Below are 26661 nucleotides of genomic sequence, written 5' to 3'. Positions count from 1 at the left end.
GTACGAAAGATTTCTGTTTATATACACAGAGAATAAAAGAGTTGTATCATTTCCCTGGATTCTTGATTATGTCTTGATTTTGGTGTGTCTATAAAAAGCTACTTTATTTCTCCTGCTATGCATATCTATACATTTTCTGCTATTCATATGTTTAATGAAAAATTAATACTCGCAGGCATGCAGGAAAAGTTCTGCCACAGTTAATAATGATACCATAGATGAAGACGCACACACCAATTTGCCTACGCATAAACATAAAAAATTCATAGTGAGTTCTGCTAGACCTAATTAGCATCATGGACACGCACTCAATAGATAGTCACACACAAGCATTCTGGATGTGGTACATGGAGCTCTTAATTTGAGATTTTATTTAAATAAAAAGCAAACAAAAAGTGTTATAAAATATAATAACCTGCAAAATGATTTTGTTTCACTGTTCATTTATATATATATTTTTTAGAAAAATTCTGTCTGACATGCTGCATTACATGAACCTTCAGGTTTTTCTTTTGCTTTTATCTGCTGTCCACAGCATCAAAGAATCTATTCTCCTGTTGTTGTTGAGAAACACCAGTTTAATGCCTCTGTGCTGTCCTTCAGTCCAGCATTGCTCAGCTTTCCTAGTGGCCTGTGGGCTCCCCGGGTAGTTGTAGCTATCCTCAATATCTGCAATGTTGCCTTTAGGTAGTGCAATTCCCTCAGTTTCGACTATCTTCTTCCTCTTTGTTACCATCCAAAAACACTTCTCCAGTTCAAATGACATTCCAGTGTTATTACTGTAGATCCTTGTGGTGTGGATCAGTGAATCGATGTCTTGTTCACTCTTTTTTTTTGGATGACATCAAGCATACAGCTTGATGTCATCCATGTAGAGGAGGTGGCTGGCAATTGCTCTATTCCGTTGCTGACACCCAGAAATCCCACAGTGGCTGGAAAAAGCTGGACTGAAAGACAGCACAGAGGCACTAATCATGGCAGCACAGGAACAAGCTCCAAGCACAATATCAAATATCAAAGATGCCCCAGTCCAACACATAACAGCAAGGTGCAAGAAGCTAGCAGGCAGGGCATACATGAAATGCCATAAGTGGCCAGCATTGTATACAGTAACCTCTGTGCCAAGAATCGCCTGGAAGTCCCAAGGTCAAAATGGGACACGTTCCTGAGGGTGGTTAAGAATGACCGAGCTAATATCTTGAGGGACTTCCAGATACAGACAGACAAACTGATGAATGCTAACCAGCTGGATATAGTAGTGGTGGACAAGCAAAGGAAGATGAACGTAGCAATAGGTGTAACTATACCAACTGATAGCGACATCAGGAAGAAAGAACATGAGAAGCTTGAGAAATACCAAGGGCTGAGAGAAGAACTTGAGAAGATGTGAAGAGGATGCAGGCAACAGTGATCCCAGTGGTAATCGGAGCATTCTGGATAAGATTTTTTAGATCTTTGCTCAGAAGAGTACAATCCTAGGAACAGCAAAGGTACTATGCAGAGCCCTCAAGCTACCAGGCCTCTGGTAGAGAACCCGAGCTTAAAGGATAAATACCGCCTGCATGGGCGAGAAGGGATTTTTTTAATATATCCATCCATCCATTCTCTTCTGCTTATCCTTGTCAGGATCGTGCGGGGAGCGGGAGCCTATCCCAGCTGTCTTAGGGTGAGAGGCTGAGTATACCCTGGACAGATTGATGTCACAGCACTAACACATAGAGAAGACTGCCATTCGCGCTCATATTCACACCTTTTTTCATATGTTTTTTTTTTTTACTTTCACCAAACAAAGAAGTAAAAATTGTGTTTTGTAATCAAAAAAACATGCTCTTAATAAGTGGATAAGTTCACTCAAATATATGATCAGTTACTACCTTTAAACAAGTTGCACTTTTGCAAATTCCTAACTGGGATAAAAGAGATATAGAAAGATGTGGGGAAAAGAGTAGTCTGAACACCACTCTAAATAATTAGAAAAATAGATATAAAAATAAAAAATTCTTAATTAAACTGGTCTACATATTTGTATCCACATGCAATGATAGCCTTTAGAGAAAATTTCCTTAAAACGTACAGTCACAAGAAGTCTAAGTGGATATCTAAAACCTGATATACTGGTCTATGAAACAACAAAAAAAAAGAAGACAACGACAATAAACATACGTGAATGAAGCATAAATTGAATTAGAATTCATTGAAAACAATGGATCTGGCATGTCTGTAAAAAATGTAACAAAAGACACATCTTGGCAAGGTTAATTATTTCTTTGTCTCACAGTATTGCTGTAATTAGTTTTTAAAAACCTAGATGACCTTCTTCTTATTGACACTGTAAACGCCATTAAACTACATTAAACTAATGTGGAGTTGCAAATTAAAATATTCTGTGTTGCACATTATGCAACACAGAATGCATCAGCTCGAGAAATCATGTGAACTGAAACAAACAGGGGTTTTCCACAGTGTTAACAACTTCATCCATAATAAGCCATGAAGGGAAGCCATGCATGGTTGACTGTAGATGGTAGACACATCTATTTATTAAGCTAATATGGGGTGAGAGCATTCACTCGCATGAGCCTGTAAAAGAGTAAAGCCGACACTGTTTTTATCCTCAACATCACAGTTGCCTTTGTCTCCTCTAAGCAATATTTTGAGATAGCAACAGTTCTCTGGAACTATTCTAAAATGTCATTTTTTGACCTTCACATGATGAAGTGGAGCTCGGTATGAAAAGACCAAAGGGGGAAGTAAGGAAATATTAATGCATTATTCTTACAGCTGCAACGAAAAGACGTTAAAATGGATGGATTGGTCAATGAAACAGTTTAAACAGACTCTTGTTCATACTTTAATGAAGTACCAAATTTATCATCTTCCTTCCCATTTTGAAATTATATCTAATAGCAAAAGGTTAAACATTAAGTAGCAAAGCTATTGAAATGACAGTAAATTCTTATTGTAATGTTCTGAACAACACTGTATAATTTAATTAAAATGTGCCATCTGAGAGTAAAAAATGTTCTCACTCACCCTGTCAAAGTAAAAATGTGTTTTTTAAAGTGGAAGCTATTCATATGAAATTTCTTTTTCACTAAAGTGTGAAAAGTGCCCTTACTCAAATTGAATGATTAAATAGCCGAGGAAGGTTTGGTAGTGATTTAAGGACATCCTTTGTCAAAATGACATTTTTAGAAGAACAGGTTGTAAGATGGCTTATTTGCCTAGGTTATATCTACATGGATATACATCGTATAGTTTTTTCACTACTTTAAGAGTTGACCATCCACTTTTACATTCTTGCAGAAAATGCTTCTTATGTGACTGGTCATATTTAATGCACCAAAACAAAAATCTTATTCAAGAAAGAAAAAAATATCCATGAAAAATTACAATAACTGATGGATTCTGCATTTTTCTTACTAAAGCTCTCTGTCTAAACCACCTATTTATCTGTCTGTCTGTACATAATACACACAATGTGTGTGTGTGATGCCTAAAATGGACAAATATGGATAAAGTATGCAAGTTGTGTGCTGCTCACGGTGAAATTCTTCAATTCTTTATAGCCACTTTAGCAATAATGCAACATGCGTGGCTGGATAAGGTCATGTTCACAGTCAACTGTCTGGGTTCAGAAGAGAATGTCTACTTAGTAAAGATGTAAAGCTGCTTTGGGAAGCAAATTAGAACTCCTGAAATATCAAACAAGTTTTTCATAGCTTCTTAGTGCTGAATAAGTAAAGTGTCCACACAGAGAAGTTGGATCTGCTGGAGTATGTTTGAAGTTTTGAAGTCACAGCGTGGCCCCCATGATCTTCCTCTCCCAATACAAAGAAGCAGGCTTACTGTTGGCTCAGCTCCATTCATGAGCCACAGAATTTGCAAATGAACGCTTGTGACTCATAGCCGCTTCCCTCTAAAATACACCATGCATCTTTAAGTAAGGAGGGTATGAAACATTTTGTGAAATTCGCTGAATTTATGGCTGCTCTGTTGTTTCTTCTGGCTGTTTTCCAAAATCGTTTCAAAGCAGCAGGTCCATAATTTCCAAATTATCATAATTATACCAGTTGGAATTACTGTAATTATAGAATTATTGTAATTATTATTAGATTGAACATTTCCCCCCTTTACATAATGATTGTGTTGGTACTTGATTCAAAGACTGACAGCAACTTAATTGCTGCTGCTTGTCTCTGTCCTCTCATGTCCATGTCTTTTATTCTGACTTTCGTCATCCACTTTCATATGCAAGAATATCCATAACTCCTTAATTATCTTTCTTTCCCAACCCCTTTTCTCATACTTAATGATCACCCCTTCACTCCTTCTCTATCTTTAGGTTTTAGAGCTTATTATCTTCTCCGTGGTGTTTCTTTCATTGTTATGTTTTTGTAATTACTTTGTGTCAAAACTATCTATCTATCCATCCACGTGTCCTCCCCCTCACTCTCTCGTTGCTCATCCATCTCTCACCTTCCTTTTCCCCTAATGAGCAAAATGTCGTCTGTTTCTGCTCCAGATATGTCAGAAATCTCTCCTGACAGAATCAAACATTCATCACAAACACATATATACACACACAGCAGACTGTGCTTCCCCTCAACTCTGAAGCTTCTGAGAATAGTTTGATCTTCTGATCGGGACTAACATAGGATTTTTTTTCTGCTTTCCTTGTCTTCTCCCTTTTGTCTGTATACACAGGTAATGGTATGTTTAAAATAACATATTTTGACCTTATGTTCTCTGAGGCAGTGCAACCGTTTCCACTGCAATTCAAACAAATGAGATTTTTGATCCATTTCATGCAAAACAATATGTGACAATGCTAGGAAAAAAACTTGCTTATATCATCTAACGTATGAAAGAAACAAAAAGCTAGGGAGTACAAAGTCAATCAATGCAGACATATATATATATAAAATGCAAGATATGGGACACAGTTTGTAGTTTGCCAACTGTCAACGCTTTCCCAACACTAGATGAATGAATTCTACATGCCAAGGCAATATTATTACACCATACATTCATTTAGTTTGTTTTGACTGTAATGGTGGACTTTGCATGGACTTACTTTTTTTTATTTCATCTTACTGAAAAGAAAGCACTGGATGTAAACCTTGTGTTCTTTCCTTCACATCAATAGAGAGGGAAGGTCAGAGTAATCTAAAGGCTTGCATGAAGCTAGTTTCTAGATGTGCTTTGAAGAAGGAGAACATGCTGAATCTTTGCTCAATTCCTGCTCCAAAATCAACAACATTAACCAGCATTGGAAAATACATACTGTCTAAGTTGATCAGTCACTCTTCCTGTGGTCCTCAGCTGATATCTCCATATGCTCTGTAGCCTTAATTTGTAATTACATTTTTGAGCCACCCAAAGTCAGAATGGGATGAGTTATTTGCTCAGCAGTAAGTGTTGTGAGCCATACAAAAGGATTACAAAGCAATTCACAGTAGCAACATGTGAGACTCCAGTGTTTAGTTTGTCTTTCTTTGTGGTCTTTTTAGCAGTTTGGTTCTAAAGACTTCTTTATTAAGGATTTAATGTCTGAAGAATAAATTAATCACATATATAGCAGTGTATGATTTAGGTCGAGGGCATTCAAAATTTTGATGATTACTTAAGGGAAAAGACAGAAAAGGAAAAAAAAACCACACAGTAAAGACTTTGTGGCAGTCTGTTCCCAGAATTATGATGTTGTTTTTGTTTTGTTTTTTATAATTAAAATTATTGCAGTTTTCTTTCCTTTGGTTTTTTTTTTTTTTGGTCAGTTGTTGCTTTCAGTGTTTAGTCCAGAAAGTTTAGTCTGGTATACTCATTTGAGCAAAAGTTGAAATGAAAGAAAGATGTCTTATTCCTGATCTGCACCATTGTATTACAGTATAAATTGTGAACAAATGAAATCTACAACAATTCCTTCTTTTCCTGTCACGCTCATTAGCTTTACATAATAAAATGATAAAAGTATAGCAAAGCATTAAGTGACTTTGTCATGACATGCTCATGTATTAGATAATGTATTGATATACTTGATGATGCATGTAGCAGCTGACACATTAACTGCCTTTTTGTTTCTCACTAATGGCAATTCCACAGATGGCTGCACAATGATGCGATGAACCTTGAATTAATATTTAATGGCTTAGAAACTTCAAACTACCATGTGACAGTTTCACTTGGAAAAGGTTTTTTTTTCTTCATTGAGCTTGAAATTGTTTCACCGATCATAGAATTGCAAGGTCAAAATGATCACTTAAAAATACATTAGGAACGAGTAAACATGACGCATATAGTCAAATCTGACCGATCACAAAACTGCAATAAATGAAATGGAATTAATCTGAAATGGAAAAATGCACAAGATAAAACGGGTATTTTCCACTCAGACATGAAGGAGAAGTAGAGCTAGTCCACCTCAGCATGGCCACTGACTAGCATCCCCAGTGGAATTAAAGACTTTGCTAAAAGGCACCTTCTGAAAAGTTACACAAAGGTGTTGTAACAGAATGTGTTCTCAGCTTCTTTGGTGTGAAGCTGCCACCAATCAGCAGAGGGCAGTGATGGCAAAGAAAGTGGAAGAAGAAGGAGACAAAAAAAAGTGTCTGCAGGGGATATTAGATGGATGAAACAGAAAGGAAAAGGAGAAAATTACATTTAAAGAAAGGAGAAGAAATCTAGAACAGAAGATGGGGGTGGAAAGGAGTTGAGGTGGAAGAAAATGTTATACAGTAGGGAGGAAATAAGAGGGGTGGATAGAAGAACAGTTAATGAGAACAGTAGGTGAGAAGATGCAAAGAAGGAGTTAGAATATATTACACAGGAAGAATATAAAGAGAAGTGGGGTGATAAAACGAGGAGCATAAGGAAAGTGAAAGGCGTTAGAAGAGGAGAGAATGGAGAGACGAGACATGTTAAAATCTACATACTGTCTGTTTACAATGGCAGTGTTAACATGCTGATGTTAAGAAGGCAATGCTTATCACATTAACTGCATAGATTTAAGTAATCTAGATGGCGGTTGCTTTCACCAAGGTTAGTAACTGTGTTTATTAAAACAAAAAAACACACAACTCTACAAAGCACAACTGAAAGTAATGCTGGTTTTAAATTTGATCATAAATGTCACAACATTGGTCAAAATATTGTTCTCATAGTTGCTAGGTGACAATGCAGTGCAATACTAAATTATAATTCACTCAAAAAATGAACTAAATATGCCAAAGCTTGCCTTGAACAAAGGCACAGACACACAGACAGAACAATAATTTAAGTGTGACTCTGAAAAGAAAAAAAACGTATGATGAAAAGCATTTAAATGGCAAATGGCCTGTATTTGTATAGCGCTTTTCTAGTCCCTAAGGACCCCAAAGCGCTTTAATTTAATCACAGTTAATTAGCTGTGGAGATTTCCATTCAGTTGCATCTCATCTCATGGTCTTTACACAACAAACTTTGTCTTGGGGAGTAATGAGTAAATGTTTCTTCCCAGAGCCTGCAAATGGACATGGAGATGGTGGGTGGATTGAGATAGTGATACAGGGTAGAAGTAGCGCTGACATCCAAGAGGGAAAGACGGGACATTTTGTGGAATAAACAGATCACAGACCACCACACAGGCCATCAGTAGGGTATGCTAGATATGTGATATGAGAAGTAATGTTCAGTAGGGACACACATCATTTACTGCCATTGCTATGATGGGATGGCATGGTGGAAAGAAAGGTGAAAGGTTTTGCAGTATTTAATAGATTACCAGACTGAGGAGGGTGGGGGCAATTATACATGCATATGAAACAGTCAGGCTTGAGTTGACTGAACTACTTTGTAGGCACTTCCTCCACATATTGCTCAACTATTATAGTAGAGCTGATGGAAAATGTCATTCTGCAACATTACGTATGATTTACAGTTCAAAATAACCATCATTTATCCTGCACTGTGATTCGGTGCAGCCACAGTTCATTCACTGTCAGAAACAAACTGCTTTAGTTGCTCTCCCTTTGAAGACATGCTCTGTTTAAGACAACCTAATTGGCTCCCCACTGCAAACATAAGGTGTGAACAGTAGGTGGTAGGGGATGATGTGTTTTCACACAGATAACGCTGTGTGCTCGAGAAGACCGTGTCAAATAGTTCACCTCTAAATAAATGGCATAGCATCTGAAAACTGAGCTTTAAATTCATAGGGGTTAATTGTAAGCATGCATGAGCATCCAGTATATTAACAGAAAAAAAGGAAAACAATATTAGGTCAGTTTTAACTTGGACATATTATGATTCTCTGCTTCTCCATTCAACATGTCAAAGTGACCACTGACCACTCAAGATGCTGGACATAAAATTAACCCCTGTTGTCAAATGAAAATGTAGCTGCCAGTAGGACTGTGAATGTCTGTGTGAACATCTGAATCACAGGGAAATCATCAAGGACTCTGTCCACTGTGAAAACGCTTTACCTCTAGTATAACTGAAACGAATTCAGGCTGACAGCTGCTATTCTTTACTCAGCAGTCAAGCCTGCAAGTGGTATAAGATCCACCAAATTGCTTAAAATATAAAAAAAAAGACGACAAAAAAAAAAATAAATAGTGACCCTCCAAAGCTATTTTTACCCTTAGAAAAGCAAACAGATTAACTGTGTAATTATGTAAAAAAAAAAAACACCAGGGAGAAATTGCTCATTGCTCTCCTCAGTTCACAGTGATATCACACCCCCCGCCCACCCCCACCTCGAGTGAGTAAATAAAACATTTACAATAAAAATTATAAATGGTGATTATGCAAACATACACAGACACAATATGAAGATAGCTTCTTTCACTCGTTTCACTGTCTGTCTAATGCTCCAATCAAGTCACATAATGACCAAGTAAAATTAACTATCTCTGACTCTCAACAGTCAAATAAAAGCTATACATAGAAATAATATCTCATCATAATGTGAAATATACAAATATGATGTTTAAAATGTCTGTATGAATGGCACAGAGTAAAATGTTGTTTTTATATTACAAACAATGCAAGTTAAAAATAGAAACTGTTAATTTGTTGATCAAAGCTGAGTGTACACCATATACCTCCTACAAAATAAAATTAAGCTTGGATATGTTGCACAACAACAATTAGCTAATCTGAGAACACAAATTAATTAACATGTTGTCTTGAGGTGTACATGCAGATTGTTGTTGTTTTTTTTTACAGTCAGCGTATCTTTAGGTTGACTTTCCTTGAGGTTAAAGGCAGAAGTTATCACCCCCCCCCCCCCCACACACACACACACACACACTTTTGTCAGATATGTAAGTTATAAATCCCTATTGAACACATACATAATCCATATGAGAACTACCAAAACACATGTTATAGCGAACATGCTTCATTTGTGACTGTGACAGGAAAGAGAAATGCTAGTGAGTAAAGACTGATTTTACTTCAATTCAGTTTTATTCATATGGTGCCAAATTACAACAACAGTTTATTTAAGATACCCTAAATAAAGACCCTATAATAATTCCAGAGAAAACAGAGAAAACACCACCAAGCAGATGACCCCCTATGAGCAAGCATTTCAGTGAAAGTGTTTTTTTCTATTTTGATTTTTCCAATATATCTCAAATTCACCTTTTCTTCCTGTCCTTTGTGCTGCTGTGACAAGGGGATTTCCCCTGTGTGGGATTAAATAAAGTCTATGTCTATGTCTATCTGCCACAACCAGGTGAGAAAAAAACTTTGTGTGAAGAAGAAACACTCGGTGAATCACGGGAAGCTCAGAGCAGCGACAGCCTAATGCAGCATAAATAGGGGAGGTTTCAGGCTCACCTAACTATATGCTTTTATTTTAACAAACAGTATTTAGGATATTTAAAAATTGTTTTTGTAAATATTTTAGATGAATAAGGATACATTTATCTTTAACAGATCTAAAAGATACAGACAGATTGGGGGGTATCACAGAATAAAGTTTTGTTTCCACGGCACCTTGAAGTCACAGGCGCCCAGACGAGAGCTGACACTGTTCCCATGCATTTATTGTTTATTGCGCATTATTCCTTCAGAAAAGCAAAGCTCTGACAGTGGTTTGGGGCTCCATCCAAAGTGTGAGCAGCTGTAACTGCTTTGTCTGGCTATGTGGATATGCCTATTTCTGGCTCTACAGTAACAGTTGTTGCTATTTCTATGGTGCTTTGGCTGCAGTGGTTGTGTGCGGGTACTCTTTACTCCTCCTATTAGCATTAGATGAGAGAGCAGTATAAAGCCAGACACTTAACCAGATGTTTTCTGGCAGATATGACAGATGTGTTATCATTCCCTCTTCATCATAATGCTCAGTCAGCATAACCCACAGGACAGACATCCTACTCAAACTGCATGTAGTCAGTGTTAGAGCCTTTAACAGTGACTGTGACACTCTCTCATGGCTACAGTCACAATTGAAAGGACAGAGCAGCCAAATTTCACCTGACAGGACATACTAGGTATGCTGGATTCTTCCAACTGATGAACATTTGACACTTGCATCTGAGACACAGAAAGCATAGCCACTGTTGCAGACACCTCTCTAAATATATCTGCTATGAATGGACCCTGTTAGCTGTGCCATTCAGGCATATTTGCCCTAATGTCTGTCACACTGGATATGGCCTGATCATCAATGCATGTGCATTTATCACATATTATAACGACATTCTAAATCAGTGTGTGTGTGTGTGTGTGTGTGTGTGTGTGTGTGTGTGGTGTGTGTGTGTTTGTGTGTGTGTGAGACAGAGAGAGAGCCAGATGTCATAATACTATGAATAATATACGATAGGACTTTCACACTGCAGTGACATTATGAATAATATATCTTGTGAATTGCTCAGGGTGTGTGTGTGTTTTTGTGTATGTGTATGTGCAAACACCCACACACACACATGCGCTCATGTATGTGAGTGTGTGTGTGTATGTATGTATATGTGTGTGGGTGTGTGCGCCAGCTGCTGATGTTAGGATCTTGCTGAGCAGAAGTAGCAACAGTGAGAAGTCTCAAGAGCAGACTTAATACATTATGTTCTCACTGTTTAATAAGGATGAGCTTTGCTGACATTGTGTGGGCTACCACCTCCATATTAAAACAAAAAGCACAGTCAGATCTTAAAGACAATCGTACCCTCAGTCTTCCATTTCATGCTGAAATCTCATCTACTCACCAAAACTAAAACCAGTCTAAAATTGTCCTAATAATCATCGTTCCTGTCTACCTGCTTTAATCTGCTTTTGTTTTCATTTTAAAAAATCAAAATGTGAACAAGAATATGAATGAGAATAAGGATGTGAATGTGAATAAGATAGATGCTAATTCAGAGGATGGGGCTCGTATCGTTGTGGTAGCGCTCACCTTTTCACTTGTCTGTGATTGTCAAAATACATTAAACATGCAAAAATACACATATAAGAAATGAAATACAAAAACACCAGAACTACAACAAAACCAGTCAGAGAGCACAACTCCTCCTGAAGGACAAGCACTAAAACTAAAATTTCACAAAAAATGTCATGTTTTATTTTTATTACAACATGCTGATGTCAGCTTTTTATGCCATCATTATGATATCTTAGGTAGTAGTAACATTTTAAAAAGTGTGTTGTACAGCTCTCTGGATGCCATTGCATATGCTATTTACTTGATTTTGTTTCTTGGAATTCTTTTTTTTCCAAGGTCAACGTTTACCTTGGACGCAAACAGTAAAGGTCAAGGTCATGTCCACCAAGGTCTAGTACATTGTTATAAAGTTTCAAATTGTGTGTAATATAATTTTTTTTACTGACTACACATTTAGTGTGACTTTAATCTTGATTCAATTCTCACCAAAATTAAATCAGCTTGAGCTGATATTGCTATTTATCATCACAAACAATTTGAAAATAATGTATATAAAAACGGGACTGCAAACAAATAGATCGATAAAAAAAAAACAAATGCAACCGATTTCATACTCTGACCCTTCAAAACCAAATAACATCATCATCATTATCCAATTCTCCTTGGTGACACCATGTCCTTCCAGACATTCCTGTTAAGCTTGGCAAATAGGAGGCCGTTGTTCTGCAGTCCAACATCATCTACGATCAGATTCTTGAGGATCAGAAAAGGTCGACCATACCTCCTTTTAGCACCAAAATGCTCAGCCAGCACAACCCACAGGACAGATTGACACCATTCAGTGTTATATCATTAAAACACCTTCAGGAACAAACTGTCTTACTTGTTGAAGTTAGATCAAGATGTGTGAGAAATCACACATGTGATAATTAGCCTAAAAATTGAAAAATAATCATTAAGAAACAAACGTCAAATGAGGACAACACTTACAAAGACAGAAACTTCAGGTGAATTGTGGAGAAAAATCGAAATATGGCCCCTCTACTTTTCTGCTGACATTAGTACCACAATGTATGCACGATGGTGTCAGCAGTTCTGAAGTTTAGCATGTTTCCCAAGTGTCAGGTAATAATTGTGAGTGAGAAAGAAAAAGACAGATGTGAGAAAAGCTCAGGGCCACTTTCCTTTTTGTCAGAGTGAAGAAGCTGCGCTGTGAGGCTCTGTCAGGAGGCTTTTTCTGTTTCGTGACTACGGCAGTGCAAATACTGCAACCTTCACTCGAGTTCATTTAAAGCTGATAAGACTTTCCCCTGGTCAAAAATAATCTAATTCTATACCGAATTTACATGTCATTATTTCTCTCAAAAAATTGATGGTCTGGAAACATTTTCCCCACAACTAATCTATTGAAGAGGCTTTTATAAATGTCTTTACAGACTTAAAAAGTTCCTAACTTTAACAGAAGAAATCCAATGCCAAAAAACAGAATACACTGTAAAACACATTCTGGCTAGTGGCTGAAGACTTAGTTCTGTCCTGCAATCCAAGGGGCAAAGCCACCACGGTCAGAATTATTAGCCTGGTTAGAAATAGGAAAAAGTGGTCACTCAGAAGATTAGGAAACCAGTATATATCAATCTTGCATCTTCCTGAGAAAGGCTTTTTGCCCACCTTGATAGGTCTTGCAATGATAGGGAGTAGGTTTACACACCAGATCCTGGAAATTCAACTCTCAAGCTCTTCCTCTCCAGGTATTGAGCAATTTCTTCTTGTCGGTTACCTCCTAATTACAGATGAGGCTTTTCCTCCTTGAACTCCTGCAGTTTTTATAGTTGTTATTTATTTGTTTACCTTATGTCTTTATTTTGTTGTACTAATGTAAGGTGAATGTAAGGTGTAAGACTAAATAAAATGTATTATTATTATTATTATTATTATTATACACAGGTCCAGTGGACCAGCTGTTTCCAATCCAGTCTTTTATCACATCAAATCCACACAAATCCTAATTAACATGAATCCTCCTTCTGGTGTTATTTAAGTATGTTAAAAAACAAAACCATCCAAGCCAAGTTAAAACTATTTTTCCTTTGAAATGTCCTCTTGTCTCACCGGAGTTTCCAATTTCAACCAGCTTCCCCTACTAGCTGTGTCCTACAAAATAAACCCCCTTCCTTCCCACTTTCTCTCCCCTTTATAAAGAAGGGCTCAAATCACCACCAATCAACTACTCCCTGCACTTAACCTGCGAAATCTCCACTCCCACATGGGTGTGGCCTATATCTCACAGAAAACACAAAAGGATGCAATAATTGAAATGAAAACACAAATAATGCCAGCCCAATGTTCAGTGGGAGATTGTCTCAATTATTCCACCATGCCACATTATACAACAAGGTCTTCATGTGAGACTAAATTATTAGATTGTAAGCGTAAAGCGGGGTTCTAATGGAGAGAATTGATTAACAAAAGCCAAATTAGGTTAACAAAGTTATGGGCCTAAATATCAAGTCCAGTAAACTGATGGTGAAACTGAAGAATTAATAAGAATAATACTGACTAAGAGATTTTACCAAAAGGAAACCCAGGGAGTCATCGAAGTTCCCGTTGTACTGAAAATGAATATCTGCAGTCAATTTCAATCCATCCAAGTCGTGATGAGAAATTTCACTTCACCCAAAAACCTTAAATTCCAACCTAATGGTAATGGAAGAAGTCTGGAGGAGTTGCCAAAAGTTACAGAAAACAAGAGTCTAGATAGAAGTCATATGAAATATGAAGAGTCATAAGTGTCTGCAGACAGTGACACATAAATCCTTGGATTGAGATTTGACAATATCCCTCAGTTTTTAAAACTTCATTCCTGACTTTCTCATTTTTACAGCATCAGTTTAAAATATATGCTGCTTTTGATATTGACATGATAGCATCATGGAGTTGCAGCAGATTTGTCAGCTGTGTATCCATGTTGTAAATCTCCCATCCCAAAGGTGCTGTATTGGATTGAGATTTGATGACTTTGGACCTCATTTGAGAACAGTGAACTGTCATGTTTAGGAAACTACTTTAAGATGATCTGATTAGAAGTTGGGTACACTGGGCTCATAAATGAATCGACTTGGTTGTAACACATGGTTATTTGAGTTACTGTTATCTTCCAATCAGCTCGAAGAAGTCTGACTGTTCTCCTTTGATCTCTGACATCTACAAGGCATTTTTGCCCCGGGAGCTGTCACTCACTGAATATTTTATCTTCTGGGAATAATCTCTGTAAACCCTAGGGATAGCTGTGCTGGAAGCTCCCAGCAGATCAGCAGTTTCTGAAAAATTCAGACCAGCTTGTCTGGCACTGTGGTTTGAGTTGCTGCCATGTGGTAAATGGTAAATGGACTAGTTCTAATATAGCACTTTTCTACTCTACCTTAGTGTGACCTCTGTGTAGTGTCTTCTCTGGTCTGCATTCACAACAAAAAGGCAATGGTTAGAATGCTCTCTTTTAATGTCGTGGGCAATCAGCACAAGATCTAAATGGGAAAGCAACAACAGAGTTAGCTAACTATGCTCCCATTTTGTTTCCTCTCTTCCCAATAAAGAAATCTCACCTAAACATGCACTCAATTCAACATAAAGACTGGAGAAATGACCCGCAGCAAATGGTGTATAAACAACAAAAATAATCGGGTCAGACTCTATTACTCTATTACTTATTCCTCCCCACGACATTCGTGCATAGGAATCCTCCATTATTCTGAGGATTACCCAGAATCCCTTGCTCTTTGTGAATGTTGCAGGGTGACTTTTACAACAGTAGGTGGCGCCAATGTCCCATTTAGCGGGATTTAACTTTGACTCTATTCAACTATGTTACATTAGCACTCAAAGCACTTTATACAACATGTCTCATTCCCAGTCATTCATGGAAGCACTTTTTAAATGTATCTAATAGGGGTGCCACAATACTCGTATTGATATTGAACCGTTCGATACAGTGCTTTCGGTTCGGTACGCATATGTATCGAACAATACTAAATTCTTAATTTATTTGATCAACTTTTCTTCTGACAATGCTGTCTGTGCTGAGCGCTCAGTGCATCTGCGTTCAACTTATCCGCCTAGGCTGCACTGTCGAGCGCAGATCCACTGAGCACAGCATAAGCTAGCGAGACAGAAGTTAAGCTCGTTGCAACATGGCAAATTGAACCTTCCCCACCCTCATTCAGATGTGGCGTTTGGAACTATTTTGGTTTTCATGTGACGTATGACCCTGAAGGTAAGCGCGTCATGGACAAAAGTAAAACAGTATGTCAGATGTGCCATGCAATGCTCAATTACATTGGTGGGAACTAGTGTGTTAGCGCAGTTTGCTCGTTAATGTGTTGACGCTGTCCAGCCCCACACACGGGGCGATCCGCGGTAGCTCGTTAACGGAGATTTGCCGTGTTGTGGCGTTAACGTCATTTCAACGAGATTAACGCTGACAGCACTAGTGGGAACACAACGAATATGACTGCACATTTATCGACATCATCCTAGTGCAAAGTGGAAGCAGACAAAAACAGCAAGCACGCATGCTACAAACTTTACCCGAGTCATTTAGACAGCCGTTAGCACATGATTCTCCTTATGGGGACCTGATATGTTTAATATGCTGCTGAGAATATAGCCTAGAAGAAGTGTATATTTTGGAAAGAGCCATTTCTCTGTAATAAACTCTCTTTTTCCAAAGATGAGTGATTTCTCGATCAGATAGATTTATTTTTTTTATTACTTTGTTGTTTCAGCAACATTACATTTAAAAACTGTACTTTTGAGTTAAAATATATATTTATAATTTTAATAAAAGACAAATTAATCGAAAAAAAATATCGAACCGAACCGTGAATTTTGAGATGATGAGAGATGAGATAGCCTTTATTGAGGCAGGTATTTTGCCCACAACCGAGATGACAGACCATACAATACACAAACATCACATTGGGGAGACAGGTCAGGCTAGGTAGCGAGGAAAAAAAAACATCGAAATGTGTAACACAGAAGGATAATACAGGAATGCACAGATATCAACACACCATAACACAATAAACACAGACAGCAACATGGGAAAGAGTTCCAGTGTGTACATCTGATCTGGGACCGCTGCAATCTTTCGACTGCGCCTCCAGCTGACCCGATGTCCACATCAGAGGGGAGGTAAGCGTTGGAGGTGGCGTTGGATCCGGGGTAGGGAGGGTGATGCGTCAGTGAGTGCTTATCAGTATATGTATGTGTGTGCATGTCCATAGTTCAGCTGAGACAGTGTCCTTCGCTCTGCCAGGCTAAATAAACAGTCTTCCAGCCAACCCAGGTGGCCTTGCATGGAATGGGAAGGAACAGACTAAACACAGTCGTTATCAGGGTGTTTTGTTCAGCTCCGGCCTTGCAGCTGGCACCAAAGGGGCATCCGCATAAGTGATGGTATTTTTTACTTTAGTGCGAACAGCTCATATGAATTTCAAAGCAGTTTTACAGTCCAACACTGGTCTCTCAATCTCCCGTTAGAGAGCCGCGAGCTTCGCCATACTTCGCGTTCTGTGATGTTGTCATTTCTTGTGCTCAAGGAGACAATTTCTGAGAACTCACGGCAGTGTGCCTCCCCGAGATGTCATCCAATTTGCGCCCAGAGATGTTATTCCGGGCTAGCCCTTCTGAGATGTATCCAGTCTGCAGTCAGAGATCTTATTCTGAGTATTCACAGCAGCCGTAGCCTCTCCAAGATCTTATCCGTGCTGACTCAATGAACCCATTTTGAGAAACTCACGCCTCTCCCATCGCTCCAATCCCAGCGGGCAGCCTTGTGGGGGTTTGAACAGCCGGTTCCGCTTTCTTAATTCTTCGATAAGTCCGGGCAAAGCCAGCTCTGATCAGCCAGAACCCTGTTACCATGGTTCCGAATAGGTAGATATCTTCAGCACTCAGGCTCACCCAAGCCCAAACTTCTCGTTGAGAAAGGGGTGTCAATTGCATTTAGGGACCAATTGATCCAATCCATGATTCCATTCCATTTGCGTATCGTTGCACCCCTAGTATCTAACATTCCCACTCCGATGAACACCTCAGGGTTCAGCATCTTCCTAAGGGCATTTTGACATGCAGACTGGAGCAGCCAGAGATCATACATCCAGAGCCACAGCTACCTAATTGGCTGAGTAGACATTTGAGGTAACAGGGAGCCACTTGATTAGGTACAGGTTTGCCTAATCAAGTGATTTGGTACTGGTGTACGTAATCAAGTGGCAATATGTACAGAAGGACATTTCTGAAATGTAATTTTTTTGGAGTAATTACAAGAACCAAAGTAGGATTAAAAAGTAACTTTTTAAGTAACGAGATGACTTGGAGCAATTGGTAATAATGCAATTTAAATTTGAAGGTTTTGCTAGTGTTGATTCTAAAGATCTGACCACATTGACCTTATTTCAGATGCACTCTATTCAGTTTCTTATTGAATACAGTGCATCTGAATTTCTGCAGTAGTGGGAAGAGATAGAAAATATATAGACATGAAATCGTGATGATATTGAAAGTGAGCACATATATTATAAATGACCCAGATGTCAGCTGCAGCTTAAGTGATCTTACAGACAGTTGTGCATTGGAATTTTTCTTTAATATTTTAGAGTTTCGTTTCAAAATTATTTATCTGCTATTTGAAAATTAGGCCACTAGTAAAACATACTACAGATTAAAGTCATTTGATATATTTCAGATGATGAACTGCTTAGCTGTATTATATTTTGCAGTAAAAGACCCCCCCCCCCCTCCATTCAGTAGTAGATTTACTACTTCTTGTTCTTCTACTACTACTACTAATAATAATAATAATAATCATTCAATCTATGTTATTTACATAGTTTAAAATCACACCAGTTAGCTTAAGGCACTTTATACTGTACAATAATACAGAGAAAACCCCACCAATCAGACGACCTCCTAGGTGCCAGCACATGGCAACAGTGGAAAGGAAAAACTCCCTTTTAACACCAAGAAACCTGGCTCAGGGAGAGCTTAGGTTGAGGGAAGGGAGATAGGACAAAACAAAAGTCAAACTAATGATGATAATGAGCATTTTGACTATTTGTGGAACATACCATTTGTTATTGTATGCAATTCACATATATTTTTACAGACTAAAATAGTGGAGTTTGTATATACAGTAATATGGCTTGCCTGTCATGGGCCTGGGTCTGAGGACCCAGGACTCATGCATTATTCTTGGGCTTAATGAATATTATAAGTTCTATTTGACTATCTGGATTGTTTGTTGTTGTTTGTTGGTATGATCTGCTCCTGGTACCTCGTTTCCCTGTGTACACATTTGTGTGTGTGTGTGCTGTGGTGTGTGAGTTTTGCTACCACACCAGGCCTGGAGAGTCTTCCCTTCTTTGAACCAGTCACACCTGGGAGTAATCACTCACCTGTTACCGATCAGTCTGACTCTCTCAAACCCTACTTAAGAGAGTAGCGGATTTCAGTGTGGGATCATTAAACTAGGAACACGGAGGACTGTGGAAATGTGTGGAGGAAGCAGAACACTGACGTACATAGGACTGAGGAGGACACAACACTTACCACGAATCATGGAGGCTAATCACAGCATGGGAATTGGAAACGAGCGCACAGAGGACTTACACATTGTGGATTGTTGGCACTGTTTTATGGTTTTTTCATTATAAATGCTTCTTCATTCTGAAAGTCCTGCGTATGAGTCCTACTTCAACCAACCCTGACATTGCCGCGTTGTGTCAGTTCATTGAATATTATGTAAAGTACCTGAAAGGTCCCTGTTAATCTATTAGTGTTACTGTTCTCTAATATACAAACATAATACAATAGTTTATTACAAGTGAACAATTCCCTGCACACAGTGAGTGCTGAATATAAGGTCATCCGGGGGCCCTCGGCAAGATTTTACCGGGAGGCCCTTTAACCAAAGCCCCTCACTCACCTATAAGTTATAAATAATATGACACCGAAAAAACAAATAAACAAAAAACCTGTACACTTAACTGAGTCACGTCACAAAACTCACATTAAATCGGAAAATAATCAAAATAAATAATGTAATGCTAGTGGAAGTTATTTTATTCAAGTGTTGCTCTCTTGCTATCTCTCTTTGTCACACAGTTGAGGCTAGACATGTGACTGCATCATCTATTTCTATAGTCACTGGGCTAGACATTTAGCAACATTTAGTCATTAAGTTACATTATTATCTGTTCCACTCAGCACTATCATGGTTTATTTCTGCTCATCTGCTCATGTTTCTCCTAAACCTGTGCAAACTGCACAATGCCACAGCTATATTTTAAAAAGATCAAAGTTTTGATCAAAGATAAAAAAAAAAGATTTATTTTTTTTTGCATACACAGTAGGGTCTTTACAGGTTCATCAAAGATAGAAAATTATTCTCAGTAGAAAGACTTTTAACCCTTTTTATATGCACTAATATGATACTTGTGGAATCAGAAGTAAAAAACTGAATGCTCCAGAGGCTTCATGTTGTGACATCTGAATAGGCTTGAGGATGGAACCAAAATGAGCCATGACAAATTAAATGAGCCGAGTAAGAGAAAGCAATACAGCGTCCTTTAGGCAAACCCAGAGACACGAAATTAATCAAAATTCAAATTAACACAGAGAAAGTATAATATACAGAAAATAAATTGCATATAAATTTAGAATTTTTAAAAGTCAGACAAGAAAATTCAGAGTACTAAACCCATTGGAGTTGTCATCATCAGTCTCAGTGCACTACAGCAACTATATACTATTACAATATGGTTTAGTCAGAGCTGGAGTGAAGAGCGAGTGATCCAACTTCAATCCCACTAAACTAACTTTGATTTCTTCCCCATTAAAGCTAAATTAAAAAAGAGACCTGAAACTTCTTTTCTCTAATCAAATAATTGTTAATCTACAGAGACTTGTTAAACTGAAAGAGAGCAATAAGATGAATAGCTGAACACACTGAATATGTACCCAGCGGCAAATAACGAGCTTACTGATCTCTCCCCAAACCTTTATTTCACTATATACTGATTTTGCATCATAAACAGGTAAGTCTGAGCCAGAAGTCTCAAAAGAAATGCATGCTATGAAATTCTACAGAGCTTTTCCAAAGACACAGAGATGAGTTGCAGCTTACTGATAAAATTCTCTCAAATCAGAGCAAGCAAGCAGACAGAAAATATAATGTTGAAGCAGCTTTATTAGAGTCGCAACGGTAATCCTGCAGAGCAACTACACAAGATACCCTCTGGGCTCTGCTTCACAGAGCATGACTCTGTGGTTCCTGTGCACCTCAGTGGGTGGAACAAAGGGCTAACACTGAAAGGGTTAGGGGTTGAGCTGTCTTTAGAGGTAGCTGAGATAAACAAAGGCTGAGGACAAATGCACCCACACTAATGTTAAATAAAACCGATTTCTTTCTATTAACAATAAATAAGACATATTCTGTAGATGTGTCACGCATGTTCTAAATGTGTTCTTTGTGGGAGTGACAAGAGTAGTTCACTCCCCTTAAGCAACAATATGTCTCTTTTATTTATCGTCTATTTTTTTTTTACCTCAATTATAAAAATGTTTGAAAGGATCTGTCATACCCACCCTGCTCTAAGCAAATATTCATTAGAACTACCAAATCTTCTTCAATTGACATTGTATTAAATATCCACTTCATTCAGAATTGTTCCTTCTACTCTTTTTCTTTCTTTGGCCCATCTTTCTTTGCTACTTCAAATCCTGCTCATGGCTACCAATCACCAACACTTTAGACGATATCTAATGCCAGTACTACTTTGAAACACCAGCAGCATAAGTAATTGATCATCTACTACTGATATACATAGTTTCAGTCTGTAGAAATCTTGCATTAAATGCTATAACATCTATTCTTAAAAACTGGTCCATGGGTGACAGTAGTGTGAGAGACAGCAGCACAGAAAATAAAGCAATAGCAGAGTATTTTTCTTTAAGGTTACAGCTCCTTCAGCACTAACTGATTATCTCAGTGATAATCAGTATATAATGAGTGAGGCACACTCTGAAAGAGGAGAAAAGGGGGTTTTGTGCTCCCAAAGGCTTTCACTAAAGAACTCATTAAGGGGTTTGGCATCAGGATACTCTTCAATAGAGGTTGTTTCCTTTACAGGTGAGCACAAAAATGTGCGATCTTTCCTCTCCTCTGTGTTTTAAATATGAAGAATACCATTTGTTTTTAATTAGTTCAGAAGTCAAGGTTGGAAACTTACACTGAGTGCAAGCACTCTCATGCAAATTACCACCACAGTGTGCATTTTCAGTGCATCACACCCATTTTCTTGTTCACTCTCACCTCATTTAACCTCTTGCTAATGTGCTCCAAAGGGAGCAGACGGCAGTGATGCATCAGGATGTCACTTGTACAGTCTGTTCAAGTGAGAGACTGGGGCTTGTGTATCTAATGCCTTTTCTCCATTAAGTAGCTCTTTTGGAGCCTCACGGCTTGCCGAGGGGTGCTAACGAATGGCAGAATTTAAGAAGTGCATTATGTGCACCTTAGATTGGAATGCACTTGGAACACAGAACTGAGGCAACAATGAAGATACCAACGTCAGTATGAGTCAGATACATCTTGGAAGAAAAAAACAGATATATTCAAGAAAAAAAAGGAATATTCATGAGTCTTTTCTGCCCCTTCAACAATACACAGATGTCACGGCAGCTTTTTTCTGCTAAACCAGAAAGCACTGCATTGTGAAGCACTTCTGTTAGAAGTGGGGCATATTAGGCATGCAAACACACTCTCTTTTTCAGGCTCACATGTTCTCCAGGCACAAAGTAAGTGCCAAAGGATGCTGTGAAAGAAACTCAAACATGTTTTTCCAGTAAGTTTCAGGACATTGTGAAGCCCTTTATCTGTCAACTGACTCTGTTTGCTTGAAATGTTATTTATGTTAAGTTAGGGGCTTTTCCAGATAAAGTAGATGAGATCATTGTTTGGTATAAAATTAAATATTTTAATTATTAGTTTAGTTTAGGGGACAATTGGGTATACAGAAGTCTTCTTTGGATATTTTACCTTCATTAAATATAAATAGCGAATAAAATATACATTAAAAATGAGCTATGCACAGTTCTGTATTAGAAATGCAGTCAGTTCTATTTTGACTGTTTAGCCAGCAAAAGCTAAGCAAATGTACAGCAAATGTTTCTCACAGAAATGATGTGAAAGCATAACAAATAACCTTGCAGAGCAATAGATACAGTATAAATATAAGTGTAAATTTACAAACCGGCGTCATTGTCAATTATTTCCTATATTTTTTAATAGGACATGTTATAGTCATTTCGTAGGCATCAACATCTTATTGTAGTTATTAATATATACTGAATTATTTGCTTTTTTTCTGTTTTTTACATGACATCCTGGCTAAGGTGAATGCAACTGCACTGAATATGGTGGTCTAGTGTATCAAATGTTTTAGTGACTTCCCTTTGGCTAAATTGATGAAACACCTGAAAATATAGGTCAAGTTCTTTAATAGGACAAACTAGTTTATATTTATCTTTTTTATATATGTAGATAAGTCAAATTAGTTGTGAGATTCAAAAATAAAAACAAAAGTTAAAATACAAAAAAACATTACTTTGACAAGTTAAAGTTTGTTGGTTTTTTCAGTTTTGAAAAGTAACCTACTTTTTGTAGCATTTTCAGACTCCAGACTGAATCCAGCTGGACTTATTCCAGCACAGCTGTTCCTGGGGTTCATTAATCAGCAGAATGACTGAAATCTGTCCAATCAGGCCAGTTTGCACAGTTGAACTGGAAAAGCTCCTCTCAGCAGGTCTTCCTCCATCAAACTACACGAGTCGCTCTTGATGACTAAACAGGCTTCAGTGATGCCAGTTGTTCCAGTTCATTAAACTGACCTAAAGTGAAATGTTCATTCAAAAATAAACCGGTATTTAAAACTCCCTCAGCATGTGAAAGCCTATTGGAGGTGTTTTTTGCTTTTAATCAAACAAGTTAGAAAAATACCGTGTTTCTTAGGAAAGTACATCTAAAAGCAAAGTTTAATGTAGCCTTTAGTACAGCCTATAGAATGAAACTGCCAGAGCTTTTTAGATATACCTTAGTACAAAAATAAAGAGATAAGGCAATCATAAAAATAAAACAAGAACAGCACCAGAAACACTCGTAGATCATCACAGATAGGTTGGCAATTAAAAGACCTGGACACAATGTGCCACATGATATCCAGCTGTGTATTTTTATTGATTGGTTTTCTCTAACTGCCCCCCCCACAGATGTGGTGAAAGTTAGATTGCACAGCAATTCTCATTCAGTGTTAACACTCTATAAATTTCCATGTGAAAACTTTGAAATTTAAATATAGGTTATATTGTATTATAAAACATTTAAGAGCTAACTATCTGTAAATGGCTTTAATTGAACATTTTTATCCTTTATTTGCTGCACTTTCAATCCTAGTCGAACTACAGTGCTTTGGACTAGTGTGAGCTTTATGCGTGTCATATATGCATATATACATTTATGCATGACTTTGATGGTGAGAGTAAGCCAGGCACATGGAAAAATCTGTGGATGCCCCTTTTAGGAAAAGAAGCACTCCTACTTGGTTCTTTACCAGGTTCTTAAGCCTTTGATGGTTCCTCTGCCATCACCTCTTATACCTGTTGTTAAACCCTCTGATACAGCTAGGAATAGACGGTGGTGGATTACATGTATGGCGATTTGACAAAATCATCTGAAACCTTTGATGCTCCCTCTGCTACATTTCACAGCTCTCACACAAAAGGACACTACGATGTGTGAGCTGGCAGGGGATACACTGTCATGCCTGAGGACATTTTGTCAGCCGTTGTTTTGGTCAGTTGAATTTAGAGGCCAATCTGTTGCCACTTCTGTTTATACACACAGTGTCAACTATAACAAATGGTGTTGCGTAACAAACGCAGTGAGTTAGCACCCAAGAGTATGGGTTATTTTAGTCCAACTACAGCAGCTGTTTTCTTTCAGATTGGCTCTGATTTTTGCTGTGGGATGAAGGTCAGAAAATAATGCATCACTGTGTATTTAAACAACTAGTGTTGTGTACCTAGTTGTCTACTACTTCTTTGTTAAGAAATACATCTATTTGTTGATGACTCTAAGAACTAAATATAATTTGGTTTACAATTATCTTGAATTCTGCTGAAGACCATCGGGGTGAAGCTGATGTGCAGTTCATTCTAGCTGCATAAACGATGCTCCATGTCATATTCTCTGTTCTAACTTTCCTTGATGGGTAAATAAAAAATCACTTGCCTAGAAGGATCCATAAGGGATCACATTATCTTTACAGTAAGGTATAAACATACCCACAGCCAGGCTTTACTAGAATGAAAGAACAATTCTGATATCTTGTCTTATGATGTGCTTGTTGTTTTGTTGAATCTCACAAACTTCGTCATAGCCGAAGTATTTAAAAACAAAGAAACTGACTACAAATTGCAAGTTACCTAGCAACTATGAAGCAGGGCTGTTGGGTTGTGAATGCATATCCCTCATTCACCAGAAAGCACGGAGGAGTTCACACTTGATAAACAGAGGACCCTTGTGACCTTTCTATTTCTTTCTATACTCTCAATTAAGCTAGAAAGGCAAGAATAAGAATATAAATAATAATTTTGTTTCACATTTTTAGATATGAAAATAAATGTCAGATACTATTAATACATGCTATTATGAATAAATCTCTGTGAAAACACATCCTGAAATTAGTAAGGTTACAGTTTCAGACCACTAGAGAATGTATTAACAAAATGTACATGTAAAATAACAAGTTCAGCACCATGGAGAGCATCTGGAGGCCGGAGAGCAGCACAAGGCACCATAGGCAGAAGACTAAGTCAAGTGTGACAGAAAATCTATTTTCCAGTTCAGGTGCACCAGCCTATTGCATTAAGGACCTGGAGACAAAACTGACCACTCAGTAATCAGCAGTAAAACTTTTTTTTTTTTTTTATCCAGCCATGCTTACAGAGGAAGCCTCTGTTTAGAGAGGGAATTACAGTTAAACAGCAGATGAGTCTGGGACTAACCTTTTCTTTTTAATTCAGCAGGATTTAAGCACAATCATATTCTGAACTTTCAAATGTTGATACATTCATTTCAACTAAAATTTCTAGAAAACCCTAAAATTATCCTCGACTTGATTAGACATCTCATAATTAACTGTGAAAACATCCAGTAGCATTGCAGTGCAGAATCTTACTCTTCGAATGCATGCCATTTATGCTGTACAGTCATCTATTGGTATACTCTTTCTGTTTGGTACTCAGAAAATTCAGATCTGTATTTACATCAATTTTAATGTCACTGCTCTGCCAAGTTAAGATGGAAGGTGTTGGTCTTTCTGTGAGATTATTCAAAATCTACCAAGGGGATTTTCATGAAACCTGGTGGACAGGTTGCTTGGATCCAAACCTTTGAATCCCTCCACTCCACCGAGTTGACTGAGTCATCTAGCACTAACGATTAGCCATGCTTCATCGTTTCTTACCAGGCTTGCTTTTTTCTTCCAGCACCCTCAAGGCATGACTAAAGAACTACAGAAGCACGGATATATTGAAATGTTTTTACTTCACTGGACTGCACTCTGCCAGCAAATCCTGTACGTTGGCATGGCTACACATCAGCGTGGACATAAAATGAAGTTAGATTCAGGCAAGCACTTTACTCCCAAGTGAAGATGGATGATGGAAGATGGAAGATGGAAAATGGAACAATTTGAACATTTTATCTGAAATCGGGCAAGTGGAGAAGTGGAGTATGTGCAATATATTATTATATTATAGCTGTATGTTTGACTGTCATCTACACTGGCATTTCTGGCGTGTTTCAAAGAACCTAGTGTGGCCAGTAGCTTAAAAACAATCAAACAAACAGGTTTGATAAGAACATATAATATGCTGGATATCAAATACTAAAGATTTCTTCTAATGTCTTCAGCTTATGGCTCATTGTGCAAATAGAATGAATGACTCCTGGTCTCTGAGAAGAGTGTGAATATTCACAGTTACAGGTTTAAGCTTATTGCTCATTATGCAAATAGAATGAATGACTCCTGATCTCTGAGAAGAGTGTGAATATTCACAGTTACAGGTTTAATCTGTATAATAACCACATTTTGTGAGGGAATCCACCATCTGATTAGGCTGAACTCCAACAATACAACAGATGGTGATACTGATCTTGCAGTTTCGATTGTGAT

The 26661-nt window shown here is 37.8% G+C and overlaps 1 protein-coding gene across 11 annotated transcripts in view; it reads right to left on the bottom strand.

Annotated features, from left to right (window-relative positions):
• Window positions 1-26661, bottom strand: part of grip2b (glutamate receptor interacting protein 2b) — a 264699-nt gene that overhangs the window by 107401 nt on the left and 130637 nt on the right. For 2 of the 11 annotated variants that reach the window (XM_085161250.1, XM_085161252.1), the window contains exon 1: window positions 1-26661. This exon is cut by the window's left edge and continues 10274 nt beyond it; it is cut by the window's right edge and continues 31479 nt beyond it. The exons of 8 other annotated variants lie outside the window; for them this stretch is intronic. The gene's annotated coding sequence lies outside the window, so the exon portion shown is untranslated. One more of the 11 variants, XM_085161251.1, reaches the window with a different exon arrangement.

Source organism: Neolamprologus multifasciatus, chromosome 5 (genome assembly GCF_963576455.1).
Source record: "Neolamprologus multifasciatus chromosome 5, fNeoMul1.2, whole genome shotgun sequence".
Lineage (NCBI taxonomy): Eukaryota > Metazoa > Chordata > Actinopteri > Cichliformes > Cichlidae > Neolamprologus > Neolamprologus multifasciatus.
This window is presented reverse-complemented; position numbering and strand designations above follow the sequence as displayed.